Source organism: Mycteria americana, chromosome 1 (assembly GCF_035582795.1).
Source record: "Mycteria americana isolate JAX WOST 10 ecotype Jacksonville Zoo and Gardens chromosome 1, USCA_MyAme_1.0, whole genome shotgun sequence".
Taxonomy (NCBI): Eukaryota; Metazoa; Chordata; class Aves; order Ciconiiformes; family Ciconiidae; genus Mycteria; species Mycteria americana.
This window is the reverse complement of record NC_134365.1, coordinates 99,471,100-99,491,676: the sequence shown is the minus strand read 5'-3', so window position 1 is coordinate 99,491,676 and position 20,577 is coordinate 99,471,100. Positions and strand designations below refer to the sequence as shown.

The 20,577-nt window shown below is 45.2% G+C and overlaps 1 protein-coding gene across 18 annotated transcripts in view; it reads right to left on the bottom strand.

Annotated features, from left to right (window-relative positions):
• BBX (BBX high mobility group box domain containing) overlaps positions 1–17,940 on the bottom strand; it is a 154,053-nt gene extending 136,113 nt beyond the window's left edge. For 9 of the 18 annotated variants that reach the window (XM_075514799.1, XM_075514809.1, XM_075514880.1 and 6 more), the window contains exons 1-2: positions 16,974–17,102; positions 13,610–13,682 (exon numbers count right to left, since the gene is read on the bottom strand). The gene's annotated coding sequence lies outside the window, so the exon portion shown is untranslated. Of the gene's footprint in view, positions 1–13,609; positions 13,683–15,202; positions 15,358–16,973; positions 17,103–17,243; positions 17,263–17,540 lie in introns of those variants that run through there. The other 9 variants (XM_075514770.1, XM_075514754.1, XM_075514898.1 and 6 more) reach the window with 5 other exon arrangements.
• Positions 17,941–20,577: the final 2,637 nt, after the last annotated feature.

Below are 20,577 nucleotides of genomic sequence, written 5' to 3'. Positions count from 1 at the left end.
GTTTGTAAAATGTAGTTAGTCGATGCCTGTAAAAGTACACAGTAGGAGAGCAAAGTGTTATTACACCCTAATGATCTGCTGTTTAACAAAATATGTAACACATATGAATGACAACACCATCTATGTTCTACAGTACACACTCTTAAAGACACTGTTTATATACCTGTTCAGAAAGTAATTGTTTTGACTCTCTGGTAGGATGAAATGCTAAAAGTCAACCTGAAGTCCACCTCTCTAGAGAAAGAAGCAGGCATCTTTTCTAGATCTCCACAAACATTAAACAAAACTGAGCCTCAGTGTAAAATTTTCCCAAACTATTGTAACACCACCACAATCAATGCAACTGCTACTTTACCCTATGATACAGCCAACACATGGTAATAAAATAAAAATCTGCACAACTCTTCTCAACCTTCTGCCCTGCTACTCGGTACCAAGTTTTTCTTCCAGAGATTGCACAACACTTTACAAAGGAAGAAGTCATCACCATCCCAAGTTTGTAAATGGAGAAACAGAGAGAGAAAGAAAGAGCAAGTGATCTGCCAGAGATCATGAAGCAAGTTAATGGTAAAAACTGCAGCACCAGCCAGTGGTTGTTTTTCCTGTTCCATTCAGCACAATTTCCACCCTTTGCCGAAATCCTAGAAGGAAGTGCTAACCTTTCATTTGCTTGCTAAAATGTAAGTGCAGAGTTGGAATGTATTTTCACCCATCCCTCTGAACATATTTGAGCTTAAGTAGTAAATTGTACTAGATACAACTTGGGGCATACGCAATGCTGTATTTCAAGAAGTTCATTCAGTGTCTGGGACACATTTTACTAGAAACTCACTCCAAGATCACTATTCTTCACTCCTAGCACCATCAGAGTATAACTTAGGACAAATTCTATTAATTTGTCTACCTTAGAAAATAGTCTTGTTTCAGCTATACCAGAACACAATCAGAACAAGTACTACGGCACTAGAATACTAGTCTATACCTAGCAAGGAATTTTTTTGTGTGTGTGCTTCACTTCTACACCAGTTAATATACCAGCATACCTCAAAGGGCAAAAAAGCAAACTTATAGAAATGCAAGCACACCCTTATGAAAGGGATTTTACTGCTTTTTTGGTCTCCGCAGCTGAAAAAGTTGTAGTGGCATACTGTACCTTTATTCTAAGGTTACTGTATCCATGCTCATACTTTCACACACATTTGTACAACAGTAAAATTCACACCAATCACCAGTATCATTATACCAGTAAAATACAGATGATCCTTAAAGAATCCTCAATGAGATTCATGAAGGTTTTCTTACAAGTCAGAATTTAGTTCCACTGAAGTCAGTAACAAAGTTCTCACTGAACTCAGCTGACAGTGATTAGATGTAATGGGGCACAGCTCCTGGGTAACAGCGTAGCTCCTTTTTGGATGGGAGGTGGGGGAATCACACATATGGTTAGTTACCCCTGTCACTTTTGGGGGTGTGGGGGGAGAAGTACCTGGGAACGTGATAGAATCTATTTTGCAGACAGTGAATAATACGTATGGTACTTTGCAAAGGATATTCCCCTGTAGCTTACCTTATACAAACTTGGAGTGCTCGGGCTAAGACAAGTGTACCTGCCCTTGCACTCCCTCTATGCTTGGCTGGAGCTGCCATGAAAGCAGACTGCTTGGCAGTGACACTAGTTTGGTTCAGCACCAGCAAAAACGCTTCTGGTTGTGAAGATACGATTTTCTGGAAGTTCCTGAGTATAAAATTGTTTCAAGAAAAAGACTGGCCTGTCATCTAAATATGGACTGTTGGTGGGATTATTTCACTAAGTTGATCCATCTGACTAACTCTCTAAAGCAAAGGGAAAAAAGCAAGCTTTAATTGCAGTGATGGGACCAAACCCCCTCCGCCCCAAATAAAAAACAAAAAGGAGTGAGAGTCTCTCATTCTTCTGATCAAGTGTTACTGATGCAGTTACAGCAATATTTTAAACACACACTGCTCCTAGACAGTTTTGCCACAATCCCCGTGACTAACACAGCCAAATTCTGTTCAGCAGCCTCGGTGGAATTGCACAAGCACACACCAACTCTGAATTCAGACCAAAGTGAATTTTATATCCAGATTTTTTAGCCCAACCAGTAGCCCATTTCAGTGTAACCTAGCAGGAAAACACTGCTAAGCACATGCTGAGTAACAGGCTTCTCTGAGACATCTCAGACAGAACACCCTCAAAGATACCAATTCTCCTGAAAAAAATCTTGGCTCAAATACTTATTTTCTGAAAAGGAAGAAAGCCTCAACATTTCACATGTCTAAGGGGGGGGAGGGGGGGCAAGTTAGAACAAGAATAGTTCAATCCTATGGAAATTCAACAACTGCAAAATCAGCCACATTAGTAAAGCATTCTGTTTAAACACTTATGCTAAACAAGAGCTAATTGTTTTAGGGCAGCTTCATAAAACATGAATGCTTCAGCAATAAACAGTTTCCATCAGAAAAGTTGCCTAAATATGCAACTACTTTATTTTCTTACTGATCTTGTACCAAATGTATATGAAAATGACGACCCTTTCAGGATAAATGATTCATCTTACTTTGGCTTGTTCTCTTCTTAAGAAAAAGAGTAGGTAATACTCAGTCATTTTCCCATTTCAATTTTTTAAGGAAGGTTTTTTTTCCATTTTAAAAATTGACTGTTTTAAACATGTGACCTACAATAGCATTTTGACCTTTGCTTCTATTTTCTTCTAATTTCTATTTAGCTTTCTAATCTTGTATTTTTATGTTTAGTTATACAAGACCACAATAACTGTTGAAACTTTGAATACCCTACACATTGATACAAAAGAATACGGAAAAACAGGACAAAGACAGGATCACAAAAACCTGTTTGTGCTGGGAAGAGAAGGCCATAAAAACACTTCTTGAAGTGTGCAATTCCTCCTTTGGGGGTGGCGGGGGCAAAATTGCAGTACATGAGTGGTTTGTATAACTGTGCCACCAGGCCTCAGGCGCACTCTACATTTCTGAGCACAACCTTTCTACTACCTGAGGTCTAACTCTGCATTCCTTAATGGTCACAGATACTGCTACATGGTTCCCTTGCTGCAGAAAAACTGCGTGGAGCTGCAGAGTCAATACATGTTATCAAGCTCTTTGACTGTGCCCAAATGCTATTAATATTTTGGTAGGGTGGGGGTTAGAATTCTTTACCCCTGTTAGCCCACAGAGTTGCTATGACACATTTACCAATTATTTTTTTTTCCTTACTCTTCCTTCGTCTAATACATTAGTAATACATTCAGCATCAAGTAACCAACTTGGTTTCACTTTTTGGTTTCTGGACACCAGTGGTGCTAGATTAATTCCTGGAAGTTATAAAGTCTCCTCTCAACCATTAAAGTCACAGTTACGTGCCACATACTCTAAAGGAAAGCTTGCAACAGCAATTGTAAAATAATAATTCATTTTTTTTTTTTTACGTTAAGTACGTAACTGGGTAAACGGACGGGTACCTGTTGATCTATATCTGCTAGAAGCTACAGAGGGGTCTAGCTCCCACAAAAAAAGGTTAGCATGGTGACAGTGACACCTAGTGAGCTACTCTGCATTCCTCAATGGCGGAAGACACTGCTCAAGGCATCCGTTATTACAAACAGAAACTTTGGATAATGGATACTGAAGTCGCCTGAGAAAATATATTCAGCTTAACAGAAACAGATACAGTTACAAATGAATCCTTTCTGAACAAAGAAATCAGACTCAAATTTCAATCAGGTGTTATTGATGCCGAATGTATTTTAAGAAAAAATATAATTGTAATTTACCTTTAAATTATGACAAACCAATGTTAAATTCTACTGTAATGTTATATAACTCAAATTATATTAAATTAAAATAAATTACAAATGTTTTATGTCAAAACTGTAAACAAAGCTCAAATACTGAACAGGTAAGTCTTTATCGAAGGACCAAGAACAAGCATTAGGTTTACAACAAAGTTACCTGAAAGCAGTAACTTCCACTGCATTTGCAGAGAAAATATCTTTGCTCCGTGAGTCACTTAGTGGAGTTTGGTGTAAAGTTGAGAAGCTAACTGGGAACTTAAAAAGCAAGATCACTTGTTTTCCTCCTCATCAGAGAAAGCAAAGCAGAGAAGTTTGAGTTCTACTAGTTCTAAAAGCTTGCATTTGGTTACAGTGGAATTGGTTACCTTATTAGGGACAATACTTTACTTACATTTTAAGTGCAAACTCTATTTCCATTAACTTGTGTGCACGTGTGTGTTCGTGCATGAGTGTGGCTTTATTAAATAGGACATTTTTAAAGGCCACAATTAAAAAAAAGCATGATTTGTCATGTCCTAAATCAAAACTTTCTTAACAGTTGCAATCTAAATAAATGCATGTAAGCCATGTAATCACTTAGAAAGTGTGCAGGCATACCGTGCATCCTCTGAACTAACGAAAAAGCATTGCCACATTTAGTGTAAAGGCTATATTTAGCAACATATTTTAACGGTCATCTACCAATAGAGATTGCTTCTGAGAAAACAAATACAAAAATACGAAAGCAAAATGAGATTAAAAGCACCAATTTAAACCAAATGTTTGTTGACCAAAATCATGACTTAAATCAGTTAGTTCAATAGGTGTAACCAGAATGTCAAGGTATGAGACACGTAAGTGTACGTACAGAGGGGCTCACAAGGGCCAGGAACACAAGGTGTAAAAACCTCCCTGCTTTCGCTGTGCCTGCCCCCACTCTCTCCTTCAGCCCTGCTCAATCTCTGCAATGCCTGTTAGCGCTCCACAAAACACCATCCCCCACTCACAAAGATTTTTTTCTCTAGGATCCTTGAATAAGAACACATACTGTCCTCACTGGAAGACCTGCACTGTGCCCTTCTCTCCTGCAACTGATTGCATGGGAATGTCTGTGATGATTGCCTCAGCTCCCATTTCGATTTCTCTCTTTCTGACTCCATAAGTGAAGAGTAACAGTAAACTTCAAATGCAGCCCTGTGGGTCCATCCAGGAAAGCAAGACTGCACACAGAAACTAGATCACCCGTGGCACAGAATCCAGCAGGACAATTCTTCGACAAAACACAGTATCTGGCCAGTTTTCTCAGGTGCTTCCCTCCCCGCACTCCAGCATCCTCTCACTTGCTTTGGCTCCATCGCCACACGGTGCAGCGAAACAGAAAGCTCGACAGAGACATCCTCGAGAGTCCACTTCACTATATAAATAAATAATCCGTTTCCTCTAGACACGTCTCTCAGGAGGGCAGGATCTTCCTTTGCTGATTAAAAACCAGGAAGACTTTGCAGGCATGCAGGCCCAAAGCTTTGTTTGGAGCTCCCACCTGAACAACAGGCTAGCCCTGAGTAACAGCAAACTAAGCAGGGATTTCAAAACCTGCAACTGAGCATCCAGATCCCTCCGACAGCTTCCTCTGAAGGAAGATGACGGTCCAAACTGTGGTGAGGGCCCTCACAGTGTAAGATCTTGCCTGGGTCACTTTTAACCATAGACTTTATTTACCTCTACTGCTTTGGTACACAATGCTGAGGTGAGACAGACGAGCACAAGCAAGCACATACAAGAGATGCAAGGAAAATACTGATCTACTACCAAGGGAAACACTTAAAGGGTAATTTTCGCCTCACACACACATGGGCAATTCTCTCTCACATTAATGGGAAATGGACACATTCAACCAACCGTTACACTTAGCTATCCATAATTTATTTCCCTTATTTAAGGTTTTCTATACTAAGAAATAAAAGTTAAAAACTTCCTCCCCTTGCTCTAGTTCTGACATGTGTGCTCTTTATTTAGTCCAACAGTTTTAAAAGAATGGCACTGGAGCTTCTGCTTACTCTTTCAGCACTGGAACCCATTTTTAATCAATAGAGCAGAGGAAGTAAATTGTGAATAGTTACTTGCATTAATATATTTGCTACCAGTCTTGTCATTCTTAATTTTGCAGACACCAAATTTCCCCTTATAAACACCTCTGTTTCTCCAAAAGCAGCTGGAAATTAATGATGCTATTTTTATTTTCTTATTAATTTGTATGCCATAGCTCTGTAATCAGTGCTGGATCATGCTGCAATTTTGTGTACTTGTTTCAAAATATATTATGAGCACTTGATGACTGATGTTTAACACAATGTATGAAAGAGTATCTCAAACAAATTAGAGGGAAGAAATACAAATAAAGACACTTTACTTAAATAAGAACAAAAGTTAGACATATTCAAACAAGAGGTAAACCCTGAAACTCACAAGTTTGTAGCATGGAGCACTCACTGATTAGAACTGAGCCAGGCAGGAAGTTTGCACTATTTAACATGAAATCTGGGTATAAAGAAACCTTTTGCAAAGAGAAAGAACCTCTGAAGCCAGACTTACCAATGAAGTGGAAGTGATAATGCTATTTCTTTCCAAATCTATCATCTCCAACCATTGATTTGCAATACATCGGAATGCTTTTTTTGTCTAGTCATATAACCAACTTGGGAAGAAAACACAAACAAAATGGCATATGTGCCAAAAGACGTATCACCTACCAAATGGCATTCTCACACTTTATGCTCTTCCACCCTCTTCTCATGTATGGGAACTCTGCATATTTCAGCCATGTCTCTATTCCCAGCCCTTCCAGTATTGCTCATCATCAGGTCAGGGACTGCCTATAAACCTGTGCACTGATCACTGAGTACAACAGGTGCATGACCCTGACAGGACTATCTGCACATCAATAATTAAGAATAATGTGAAATCTGCAGCTTTCCTTAGGAATTACAGGCCACCAGCAACTTCAGGCAGCAGATCTGCAAAGGGGTGCACACTGCTGATGCAGCTCTGGTTCTCATTTTTTTTGTTCAGGAATCCAATTGCACAGTTGTAGCTGCACGATTGAGGTCTTCAGTAGTTAGGACAAGATACATTGATGTTCCTGTACTTCACCCCATAAGGAAAGAAAAAAAACAACAACAAAATCAGCATGATGTTGCTAACTGTAGATCAGTGTAGGCATGATGTGGCTCAAAGACCACTTGTGGAAAGCAAATTAAAACATGGCCAACCACAAAAATGCCTTTTTCATCAACCTGGCAAAAAAGAACAACTTCCTCCCAACTTTCACAGACAGATTTTAATGCAGGACATCACGTTTCAGCTCCACTGACTTTCATGGAGTTACTTCACACTTAAGAGGCTGAAACAAGATAAGAAATCAAGTTCTCCCTCACTCTTTCCATCCTCTCCCAAGGTTTCCTTTATCCAGCTTCATCTCCAAATCTCTAGTGATGTCTTTCTCTTAAATATTGCTTTGACAACCACAAAATAACGCATTCTCTCACATACACAAAAAAACCCTAGGATTATTTGCTTCATAAAAGACTTACTATTCTACCACAAGAGATATAATCCTAACTATTATCGTGTGACATGCCTTACCCACTGCCATTGCTGGATAACTCCTGATTGTGTAGGACATGGGTACAAATGAAAAACAACAATAACAAAAAAAAAAAAAAAAGACAGACAACTTCTGACAAGGCATATGTTTAAAAGTCTTTACATAGCTGGCAGAAAAAACATATTGGGGAAAGAACTGAAAGGTATAGGTTGAAAGCCATCAACCCAACGGCAGTAAAGTACTGCCCAGCACACTCAGCAGTACAGTGTAGTCACCAATCCGTGACCCAGCCCACCAGAGGCCCAGGACCAGGTTTAAGCATTCCTCACTTGAATCCTGCCACGGGCCAGTTCAGCTCTCATCAGCTGTACCAAGGAGCATGCCTTTAACATGCGCGCCTGGCCCTGCCACAGGGAACTCTGGGTTTCAGAGGAGCAGGACGAAGCCCCTCCTGAGAGAGTGGATGGCAGAAATCTTCCTGTTGCTACACCTGTGTTAGAGGAGAGTAACCCCACAGCCGGGTATGCAGTTAGTGTGGTTTCACAATGCCTCAAAGCAGACTCCTCAACAATTTGCTACATACATATTGCCTTTCAGAAAGGAAAAATAATTAAAAAAAAACCAAAAACAAAAAAACACCAAAACAGACAGAGGGAAGACACACCTTCCCACTTCCCCTTCGCAAGGGAAGGTGTAGACAGGACTTGTTAAGCTTCTTGTCAGGAGAGCTTCCACTTGAATTAAGTTCCATAGATCCCATGTTGTACAAGTCCACTGAATTATTTTTATCTTTGCTTAATGAGGCTCTCTGTGACAGGAAGGGTCAATAAAATGCTGTTTCTTATTTTCAGCGATTGCTACATTTTATAAGATCTCTTATATCGAAACACCCACGTGGAAGATTTCTGACAATAAAAATTCCATGCTTCCTAAGCAACTGATTTTCTTAGTGTGGTCTCATAAAATCCTGTTGACTTTCCTTCCCCTCACAAAAATTTGAAATTTTGTTGTACTAGCTTTCTTTGTACTCAGATATGCCTGAAGCTAGTTTATTTTCACATGCTGAATTGTCCATGCTCATAAGGACTTCCTATTACATTATGCATTTGTGTGCTATAAAGGAAAAGGCATGAACACTGGAAAGTGTCAAAACGATGCTTTTCCTCTTTGTTGATTCATCTTTTATGTAATCGAACTTATAAATATTAAAAATAATAAAATGCTGCTATCATTGTAAGGATACTACAATTAGGTCTACGTTCAGGCATTAAGTATGCTTTCGTCCTCAAATACAACTCCTATTTTAAAATCAAAGCCAACCCATATTCTCAGTAACAAAACACTAGTAATCAGCAAATCTGAAAGTCTTACAGGATGAAATATGTTTAGCAGGTTTAGACATAAAAATTCAAATTAGTCAGTTACCTTATTTATCACAATACTGCCAGAGCGTCAAAGTAACTGCCTCTGTCAGTTCCACGTTTCATAAGAAAGTTAGTTGTGATTTCACACTAGATTACGAATATAAAAAATAATTTAATTCTAAAGAACTATTTCAGACCAAAGCATATTTTAAAAACTTTGCTATGAAAACCAATATCTTACTTCATAAAGTGAATACAAGGAAGTTAGTATTAAATAAATAGCGTAATATAATAAATAGTGTAATATACACAGCAGCTTTAATACCACGCTTAGTGGCAAAAACTCTTAAGTAAGCTCTCCTCCTACTTGAGACTCTCCTGTGAATAAATACAACTGAATTGAAAGTCAGTAACTTCATGTTATGCTGCAGGTGTTTTGTTTTGGTTTTTTAAAGTAGCATTATGAATGAAAGTTGAGTATTAGCAAATGATGCCCACCTGGCACAGAATTCAGTGAGATTACTCGCATGTCAAGACAGGCATTTACCAGGAAAGCTTCAGAGTGGTAGCACACACTGAGGGAAAGGACACAAAACAAAGGAGTCAGATGCAGATTTTATTCCATTCCCTGCTAATGCTAACCTGCTAAGTGACTGCAGGCAAGCCTATACTCCTTCACTGCTTTGTATCTCAGATGCCTAAAACAGGGACAAAAATGATTGCTCCTTGTTTTGAGGTGTGTGATTACAGTGTAGCTTATGTACTTCACCAGACAGGACATAAGCAAATGAATAAGGCAGTGCCTACAACTACCAATTATTAATAATATCATTATTACTGAGAGAGTAACGTGCGATTTTTTTTTTTTTCCTTTTCCAAGCAATGCAATCTAACAGCAGCCCATCAAGCCATTCCTAAAGTTAGAGCAATCCCTATGCTGGTTCAGGTCTTATGCCTTCTGAAACTGCCAAGAAGGGTGACAGCTGTAAGAATCTTTTGTGAAATTTGCATGTCCACTAGTACCAGGCTCACCACATTGCCCTCGGACAGAAACACTGTATCATTACTGATCTTAAAAAAATAAAAATAAAATAATAAAAAGGAAGTAAGTTCTAATAATCTTTCAACATAAAACAGAATGAAAAAGCTTCTGACAATGATACCCCAGGAAAGGGGGGAAACATGGTAGAAAGAAAAGAAATAAAGTTAATATTACAGAAGTCAGAAAGTGACTTTTTCCTGTTTCTTTTCAAGAATATGTTGAAATACATACGACTACTATTTCAATCCAGCTTTACAGACTCCTAAGTAATAAAGAAAACATAAGTTATTAAGATTACAGTAAGGTAAGACAGTATCCATATTGCTTTAAAACCAACTTAATTCACTTAGGAAAACTGGCCCAATGTATGGGCACCACCTGATTTAATGATACAGGGAAATATCCTTAGTCTCCATTTGCAGGTGGCAAAGGGACATATGGCTGTGCTTCCAAGAGTAAACTCTGACCCTGGAAGCCACCAGTGGGCCACAGCAGTGCTGCTGACTCCACCAGCAGCTGCAGTGGGCCACCCCCATGGGTGGCACAGGAAGTTTGACCTGGGTCCAAAATTTGGGAAGTGGCCTCTGGTTTTGACTACATCACTTGCCAGAGCTCAGAGAGACAGCCTGTGCCACACTCAGAAATTAAAATCAGAGTTTCATTTCAGTTCCAACTGTAATTTATAGCACCTTCCTCCACCAAGGAGCCACCTTCAAACAAACAGGGAGGCCTGAACACTGGAAGTGCCATGTACCGTCAAGAGGCAGTGTTTCACCTCCCAGGTGCCAAGGTTTCACTGCAGGCGCGTTTACAGCTTTCACACGACAGCAGAGCCTTGCACACCACAGGCCTTGTCTACCTCACCTGCACCTTCCCGACCACCGCGCACGTGGAAGAGTAACTCTCCCTAGATCACCGGTCAAAATTTCCTTTCTTCATACCACTCTACCATCAGCTCTATGCCAGAAGACGGCCCTGCCTAACACCATGTTGACTGACCTTCAGAGATGCTGCGCATCCTCAGCCCACAGACCACAAGCAGCAGCAACCTGGAATAACTTTAAGCTCTGAATGTGAGCAATTGTATCAGTGAATTTAACAAAACTTGTAATTTGCTTAAAGATATTCACATGCTTACAGGATCACAAGCTATGGAACCACTAATTTACGAACAAAGTGTATTAAGATCATTCTGGATGAGAAAGAAAAATGTTAGCTATAAAATAACTGCACGATTACCTCTGATATTTTATGTGGAAAACTGACATTTAGTATCTTTAATTATTCACATAACAGCTATGAAAGAGAAAGGTTTTCTTCCTTGAACAGGAAAATAAACATGGACAAATTCCTCTCACCATCACTCCTACACTCCTTTCCTAAATAAACCTCTTGCTGAAACCAATGGAAGTTTTGCAAGCAACAGGTTTACGGCAAGCAGCCCCCAAAAAACTCAAAAGCATCGAGGGCAAGCTTCCTAAACATTTTGAGTTTGCCTCACAGAAACCAGTTACGTTTCTGCTAAATTATGTGTCTGCTTGAAATGGTTTACCAGCTTGCTGTGCCAAGAGGGACAGCAGTATGCAATGAACTTTTGAGACCATGGGACAATTTCTGAAGCATTCACAAGGCCCCCTGCTAAGCAGCTCACCCCCTTTTAGCTTGTGACACACCAGCACTGCACCCAGCACTTGTTAACCAAGACCAGAACCCAGGTGTCTCCTGTACAGCAAGACTGAATTACTAAACCCCATTCATGAATGGTTACTTTACTGAGAACTGTATAATAAAGAGAAATCTCCCCTTTTACCAAAATAAAAGCTCCCTAAAGTAAATGGAAGTTTCTAGTCATGGACAAATCTAATGAAATCTCTATTCTCCCTTTAACTAGGAACATTATTTTTATTACTTTTTTTAAGCTATGAGGAAATGTATTTCTCTGCTTCCTCTAAAGCTTCTATTATGCCTTTTTTGTCAAAAAGATACCCTACCATTCTTTTCTTTGTAATTTGTTCACTCCAGTTCAACATCAGGTAAGACCTACATTTAGCACTATGCACAAAATCAAGGTCCACTCCTCTTAAAGTTGTGGGCAGATCATGATCACCACTTCATTTCTAGGATCAAAATTCCATGCATCCAAAAGACTTCATCACATAAAACTAAAACCAGATAATGACTGAAGATACTACTTGAAGCAAGGTCCCTGAGCTATTCTTGCCTAGTACCCTTTACTATTACTCCAAATAAAGAAAAAGTCCTTGGCACCTACAGCACTCTAATCTCCCTCTTACCCAAAACCACAGAAAATTCAAGTTCAGCAATCAGTGCATTTGTATTCAACTCTGAACAACAGTTTGAAGCCTATCTGCCAGTTTTTTAATTTCTCAATGTGTTTTTACTTTGTGAAAATTGTTGCACCAATTACTCTACACAGAACATGACCCTTGTTAGTAATGCTATAAAACTGAAAGCAATATTCTCCTATGCAACTAGTCTATCATAAAGAATTTCAGTAATTTAATTTGGTGTTTATACTCTCAGACCTACACATACCAACCTCACTGCCCACAAAATCCAGAAAACTGAAATTTGGGTGTAATTCTACAAGAACTGGAGAACAGGCAGAATCCTCCCTTCGAACTATCTCTCCACAGTGGTTATCCCAGCCTTAAGACTAGTTTTGTGGTCATAGTATCACACCAGAACAGCTGCTCCCAACAGCCCCCTTTCAGCCAGTGTGTTTGGGACCATCACTTATCCTATGTCTGCTATACTGCCTGGAAAAGGTCAAGAGTATGTTATTAATCATTCACATTTATGAGCACTAAGCTTACCCCAAATACATGTCTTGTCTTGTTTTTAATTATGTACACAACAGTACCATAAAAAAAATTACCTCCCACTTCCCCATTTTGGGCCAAATGCAGTTCAGTGCCACCATGGGTGACTGTATGAGAAGCGCTCCAAGTGCCACTCATTTTATGTCACCTACAAATGTGACCCCACAAATTTAGAACCTCTTCTTTAAACTACCCCTTCTACTTCAGCTTAAAAGATGTCAAACCCTTCAAAAGGTGTCAAAACTTTTCCAAGCATACAGATAAAAAAAAAAAAAAGGTTGTGTACCTGAAAGCTTAGGAATACTAGTAAATTAGTTACTACAACTCATCTTTCAAATTGATAGGTACCTGCATTAATCAATGCCAAAAGAAAAAACAGTAACACAGAAAGAGCATGGACGGAATTCTAATTAGCTCTCAGTTTACGTGTTAAAACTGAACCAACTCCTGTTGCAGCAGTATTACAGTTCTGCTAAACTTCTCATTGATTCTTGACCTCCAGAGACTTCTAACTACCTATTCTGTTTATATTTTCATATTTTTCCTACCACTGAACTTTAAAAGGACTTTACATTCTCATTAAGTTTTCAACCTGTGTGTTGCACTTTGCATATTCTAATGTTACTTTGGTTTAAAACTTTTGCCCTAAGTCAATCAGCTGATTATCTTTACAAAACAAGGTTTAAGAGAAAACAAGAAAAAAAAGAAAAGGAGTGAAGAGAGATCTGAACATGCATAGCCTTTTAATTCTCAGGTTATTCAGATCCACCCCTACATACAAACTTTGTAATCTAGCAGTTGCTATGAGCACCCGGAGAAGACATGTTTTCTGAGGCGCTAAAACGTGAACAAGCATCTTCCACATAAAAAGTGGCAGCGCGAGGACCTCTATCTTATCAACAACAACCAAGTTCTTTTTCCATGTGTACAGTTTACATACTTACCCAGGAAGGCAAATGGAAATTACAGACAGACGAAGATGAAGCTGTCTCAAAGCCTTTGTCATGTGATAGTGACCTATAAAGTATCAAATAAAGGCACATCATCAGCACACCATGATTTTACAGTATTGCAACTCACCACAACGCCAAGAGGAGAGATCCCAAAACTTGAAACTTGCTTCCTCCTCACCCCCACCCCAGATAAGTTGTCATTAAAGCAAGATGACAGTCGCAGGAAACCGTAAGGAGCGCACAAAAGATGCACCGTGTCTTTAAGGGGCATTAGACTGGGCAAATGGAGCAAATCATCTGAGTGTGCATCAGCAGGGTGGGTTATTTTTCCTCTGTGTCTCTCGTACACACGGATGCATGTTTACGCGTGCACAGAGACATATACGTACACATAGGGATGCATCACGTAATTATTTACATGCATACACAGAGAAACACTCACGCATTATCAAAATAGAAGGCAGAAAGTTGACCACCATCTGCAAGGAGGCATACATAACAATAACCCCCGGGAACTTACACAAGTGAGCGATCAATCCCTGCGCGTGGATAAGCCAAACAACGCAAAATTAACAACAAGAACAAGCCGCCAGACTGCAGGTACGAGATCCACCCGGGGAGACAGACAGACAGACAGAGGGACGGACGGAAGGCTGCAACACAGTTTCAGGTAATGCCCGTTCCCCCCCCGGCAGAGCCCAGCCGAGCCGCCCGGAGTCCTGCGACCGCCCAGCCAGCCCCTCCACCACCGCAGCCCGCGGGGAGAGCGGCGAGACCCCCGGCCGCCGCGGGGGGAGCGGCGTTTGCAGCCGCCGCCCGCCCGCCGCCCACCCCCGCCCGTGCAAAGTGTAGGGCCACCGGAATCCGGGCTCCGGGGTGGGGTGGAAAGAAAAGGTATTAAATATGGAGAAAGACCGCCGTGACCCAGGGTTTTCCCGTCTCCCCCCCGCGCCCCCCCGCCCCCGGTCACCATCAAGTTTGCATCTTAGTTACAAAATGTCGATCTTGAAGGCTGACAAGACACAGGGAGAGGGGGAGAGAAGGAGAGAGAGAGAGTGTGAGTGAGTGTGAGAGAGAGAGAGAGAGAAGAGAGAGTCCATCTTGCTTTGAGGGGGGAGGAGAGGAGCAATAATGCAGCGCATAAATCTCACCCTCCCGGGGGAAAAGTCTGCACAACACCTTTGGGGGCGGGCGGGCAGGCAGGGAAGGGGCGGCGGCGCGGGGAGAGGGCGCGGGGGGCTCCCCGGCCCTCCCAGCTGCCCTCCCCGGCGGGATCTGGCGAGGCAGGCTGGCAGCAAACACCTCCCTGCTGCTCCCCTCCTCCTCCCCGCGGGCCCGGGCGATGATCCCGCTGCTGCCGCTGCCGCCGCCGCCGCCACCGGGGAGGAGGTGCCGCCGCCGGGAGAGCCACATGGAGACCGGCACCCCGTCCCTGCCCCGGCGGCCGGGCCGGGCCCCTCCGCCGCCCCGCCGGGCTGCGGGACTTGGACGTGTCACCAGCAGGACGGGCAATGGTTTCGGCGCCCCAGGCCCGAGTGACCACCGCCGGCCTGGCGGCGCCCCGGCCTCCCCGCACACACTCACCTCCGGAAAAAAACTTTTAACCGCGGGCCTCCCCCGGAAAAAGTGGCGAATCCGCCCCGCACACGGTTAAAGCCCCGCGGCCCCCCGGCTCGGCTGGCGGCGAGCGGGGGAGACCCGGGCACGGTCCTTCCCCGCCCCGGCGGGGAGGGAGGGAGGGAGGGAGGGAGGAGGCAGGCAGGGAGGGAGGGGGCGGGCAGCCGCCTGCCGGTGCCTCTCGCCCCGCCGCCGTACATGTCGTCTCGGCGGCTCTCGCATCGCTTCGTTTTACCTTCCTCATTCAGCGGCGGCGGGCTGCCACCGATATTTCTAACGCAAACCTGCTGCCGTGCGGCGCCCGGGATTAACGCGACTGCCTCCCTTCCCCTGCCTCCAACCCTTCCTTCCCCGTCCTCCTCCTCCTCCTCCTCGCAAACCTACACTGGATCGGCTCTCCTCACAGCCATGCAAGTTTCATACATTGCAAATAAACCCGAGAGGAGGAAGAGCGAAGCGGCTGGCGGGGGGGGGGGAGGAGGAGGAGGAGGAGGGCTGCTTTCTGTAATTTACCAGCGACCCGATCTCGCAGCAGCAAATAACAGCCGAGCACCCATCCGGCTCCCGGCGGCGGAGAGAGCCCCCCCCGAGGCGGCCGCCCCCTCCCCGGGGCGCCCCCCGCCAAGTTTTCTGTCATCGCGACCACCCAATGTCACAACTTACCTTCAGAAATAGGACTTCGCGCGGCCGAGGCCTGCCGCCGCCTCCCCCCGGCCCCCGCCCGCCTCCCTTTCTCCCTCTCCACCTTAAACTTATTGACACAACATAATCCCACATCCACGCGAAACCCCGGCAGGGCCGGCCGCCCGCCCCCGCCCCCCCGCTGCCCACCGGGGCCGCTGCCGCCGCCGCCCCGGGTGCATCGCCGATGACTACCGGAAAACGCACAGCCCAACTCTCCGGCCGAGCCCGGCCGCTGTTGTTGTCGGGGTCGGCGCCGGGGTTCTTCCTCCCGCCCCCCCGCCGCCGGATCGGCTCCCTCGCCCTCTCTGGTTTTATATCCCCCCCCACCCCCCCTTTCTCCCGGCAGCGGCGGCGCGGAGCCCCCCCAGGCCGGCGGCAGCCGATACCGATCCGCGCACTCTCCCCCGCGCCTCGCCTCGCCGCCCCTCGGGATGAAGTTTCGTTTCTGCCTGCCGCGATTTCTCTGTCAAGTCCCCCCGGAGGCACACACCGAGCGGCGGCCGATGGCTATCCCTCCTCCTCCTCCTCGCCCTCCTTCCCCTTCCTCCCTCCGCCGCGGCCGCCGCTGCTCTTGCCTCTCTCTCTGTGGCGGCGAGAGGTGCCTGGTTTCAAACGCAGCCTGGCACTGGCTGGCCTACCCCTGCCGCCTTCTTCTTCGGGGTTTTTTTTTTTTTTAAATGCACTGCGCTACAATGCAATTCACCTCGCCCCTCCCGGTAAAACACCCCCGGTCACCCCTGCCCTCCCGGCCGGGCAGAGGGCTAGCGGCACCAACCCACCCGTCCTCCCCTGCCCAAACTTTCAAACGAAGGCAGGGCTGACGAGAGGGAGGAAAAGTGACTGGGAGCCACGGCAGCCGCCGCGCAGGGCAGGGGAAGCTCCGCGCCTCCCTCCCGGCCGCCGCCGCCGTGGGGGGGGGTCTGGGGGGCTGCCCCGCCGCGGGGGCGCGGAGGGGAAAGTGTGGGGCGAGGGCACCCGTCTCCCTGCCTGCCCCTGCCCGTCTCCGTCCGTGCCTCTGCCGCCCGGTGAGGGGCGGCGGGCGGCGCGCACTCACCTCGGCGGGGCCGGCGGGCGGGCGGGCAGCGCGCCGCTGGGCCGGAGCGAGGCGCGGCGCGCAGCGGAGCCCCTCCGCCTCGGCGCCCGCGGAACGCGGCTCCACACAGAGCCATGCAACCCGGGCAGCGCCACAACACTCCCCGGGATATAAGGCGGCCCGCCATTGGCCGGCGTGCTGAGGGACGGGCCCGCCAGCCATTCAGCGGCGCCGTTACAGCCGCGGCCCGCGAGGGAGCCGCTGGCGCACACACTCCCCACACACACTCACACAAAGATCGTCGCGCTGCTCTTCACAGTGTTTGAGGAGCCGGCGGCGGCGGTAGCGGAGTGGGGCAGGTAGCGGGGGCGCCGGCCCCCGGCGCCGAGGGGAGCGCGGAGCCGCGCCGGCCACAGCGCCGGCAGCCGCTGTCCATTGGCCGCCCGGGGAGGGCTGCGAGAGTAAACTACGCCTGCCCTGGGCAGCGCCGCGGGGTAACGGCCGCGGCGGGGTGCGGGCGGCGGGCACGGCCCGGCCCGGCCCGGCCCTGCTCGGCCCCAGCCCTGGCCGCCCCCCCCGGTAACTTACTCTGTCGAGTTGGGCGGGTTGCATTCAGAGGCCAAAACACGGCGAGCGGAGAAGTTGAGGGAGGCAGCAGTGCATCCGCACAGCCCCTGCTCGGGGAGTAAACACGGGAAGCCAGCCCCGCGGCACGGGGGGGAGCCGGGCAGACGGGCCGAGGCCGGCGGTCGCCCCCTGACCCGGCGAGGGGGTTTCAGGCAGCGGCACTGCACGGGGATGCGGCGAAGCACCGGGTGGTGCCTGCTGCCGTAGTAATCCTCGCCCAAACGTGGCGGAGAGGCCCTCACCGGCCCAGCATCGACAGCACGGCGGTCTTCACATCAGCTTTCCATAGAGACAGCGGGCACTTATTTGGCAGAACTAGTAAAGGATAATGCCGGCGTCCACGCCGTGCCTCATGTCCTGCCCGGTTCTCCGCCCTGCGCCTCACATACGTTACCAGCCCACATGGATGTGAAATTCATCTGAGAATTTGTGTGACTCGCAGGCTGATACGGACAAAGCGATAGTGTGAGGCCAGCAGCTTTTGGGTGACTGCGTGGCGATTGTGCTGACGGGTGTTGGAAAAGCCCTGCGGAAGTGTAGTCTAACTTTTTTGGAAAAGCTCCTTTCTCCTGCAGGAATCAAACACAACGTGAAAGCGTACTGTGTACGCTGACCTGACGTATTAATGTTCGCAAGGGTTTGAATATGTGCAACATGAGACCTTTATGGTTTTTTGAGGAGAAAACACATGGCGTTTATTCTTACATTAGGAAGCACTAATTTTTATGTGGCGCTGTCTCCAGGTGGGACTCTGACTTCCAGTCAGCAACTGGCATATTAAAAAAAAAAGGTCAGAAATAATAATAGTAGTAATAAAAATGGAAACTCATTTTTTTACTCATTTTTTTCCAATAAAAGAGCAATGTTTGTGCTTCACAATGGCCTTACATATCCAATGCTCCAAGGATGTTGCGGAGTTTATTCCGTATGTTCTCTGTTCTGAGCTTTTTTCCATTGTGGTATGGTTGATTCCAGCATCTTCCCTTTGCTTGCCTACTCTTCTTTCACATTTTTTTCCCCCATTTTTCTTTATGGCAGAATTATGTTAACTATGAAATAATATTTCTTATGTCTGAATAAAACAGTGGGGTAAAGCTGATTTTAGAAAATTAAATTGTATCCATGTTTCTGAGAAGTCATTTTAAATTAACCTGCACATTTTTTGTTAACGTGAGAAAAGTATTCTAAATGCCCCGCCATCTTGCTTGTTGTAAGGAGGGGTGGGTTAGTCAGTGCCTGAATAACATAAAAATAACAGGATAAACATATTCTGTAATTAATGCATTTTACCTCATTTTTTTCATTTTCAGTGCTAAGAAAGCAGAGAATCCATCTGCTGGAAGTCAGGTGCACGTCAGGTGTCATGGGTCGTGACACTGGCAAGTGAAGGCACACAAATTTCATTAGTCACATTTGAAAAGGTTGGCCTAATTTTTAGGCAGAGCTTCCTCCTGTGATTCGTAGATTGTGAAGTGCTTTGCGGTTGTAGGTAAGCAGCACCTTTTCAGTATGCATAAGCAGTTGCCAGTAAGAGGCCTAAGCCAGACAGTTAAAACTTATATGGTATAGTTTCTTACTTCTCAGTATTAGTGCCTTGCTTCTTGGATTCTTTTACCCATATTAATGAGAGTACATCATGGAGCCTCTCTTACCTCTTCATTGCTAAAATCCTGCCAAAGTAGGTAATTACTGAGCAATATAAGTGATGTAGATGCTTGATAGCATACATAAAGTTCATTTTAAAGGATGCTTCATTTTGTTGTTAACAGGACTCTTATATTTGATGCCTTTACTGGCCCTTTCAGAAAAGAGGTCAAGATAGGGACACCTTGCATGTAATGTAGTTGTTTACAGCTATATGAAATGGATATACAGTGCTACTAATTAGAACAGTTGTGTTTTGTGTCCACTTTGTACAGTTACAAATGGCTTCATGAGGTGCAAGGCAGCCACCTATTAAGCCTGTAGAAACAGAAGTATTTTGTCACCCTTTAAGAGAGATGAATAAGCTAAGGTACGCCAGTATGGTCAGAAAATAAAATGCTTGAGTTTCCACTGCTTTGATTTATTGTGTCCATAGTGAGAGAGAGGACTGTATTTTCTTGGGCTATCAATCCAGGACCTTCTGCAAACACTGAGGTCATGAGTGGAAGAGGGAGGGGATAGTAAATATTTCTGGGTTTCCATTTCTCTGTATATGATTTTAAGCAAATGAATCTCTTTGCATACCCACTTTGAGATATTTCTGGCTTTAGTCAGTCATTGTTATCAAGAGTTATAAGGTGCTAGCCAGAGTCTGTGAGGAATTTTTCAAGGGACAGCGAGTGCTGAAATTTTTAAAATTGCTTGCTGATTATTAGTTGTTTTAAACTCCTCACAAGTTGCATTTCCGGATTTTTCTGCAGAAACTTGTATCGTCAGATGGCACTTTTCTGTCACTTCTGTGTAATTGGTATTAGTTTTTAAAAGAAAGATGCCCCAGCCCTACCTTGTGGACTGTTCACGTGTACTCCTGTGTACAGCCAGCGCTCCGCTGGAGTCTATGCAGTTCAGCACAGATAAAGCAGTTTGTTCAGATGCACGTGCAGCAGGATTTGGGGCTTTGAAGCCACACGTTTGTGGCATTTGTTTGACTTCATCTGGGTTTGCCTATTTTGCCCTTAACTGATGGTGGAGTATCTCCCTCCCAGCCACGTGTCACCTCTTAATTAATCCATGGCACAACGTAGAAGACATAAGTAGCCATGTGTCTATGCTTTGTCAAAGTATTTCCCTTCACTTTGTTGTTATTTAATAATAACAGGAAAAATAATAGCGTTGATATTAATAATAGTAATCAGCATTTGTTCTGTTCCCTTCCTTTGGGGCCTGCCGTGGAGCTCACTAACACTGGGGGGGGCCTGAGTGTGGTCCTCGATTACCATTTTCTCTCCTCCTCCTGCCCAGGGCGGAAGCTACCTGCCGCCTGTGGAACCGAGCTGGCCACTGGTAGCTCTTC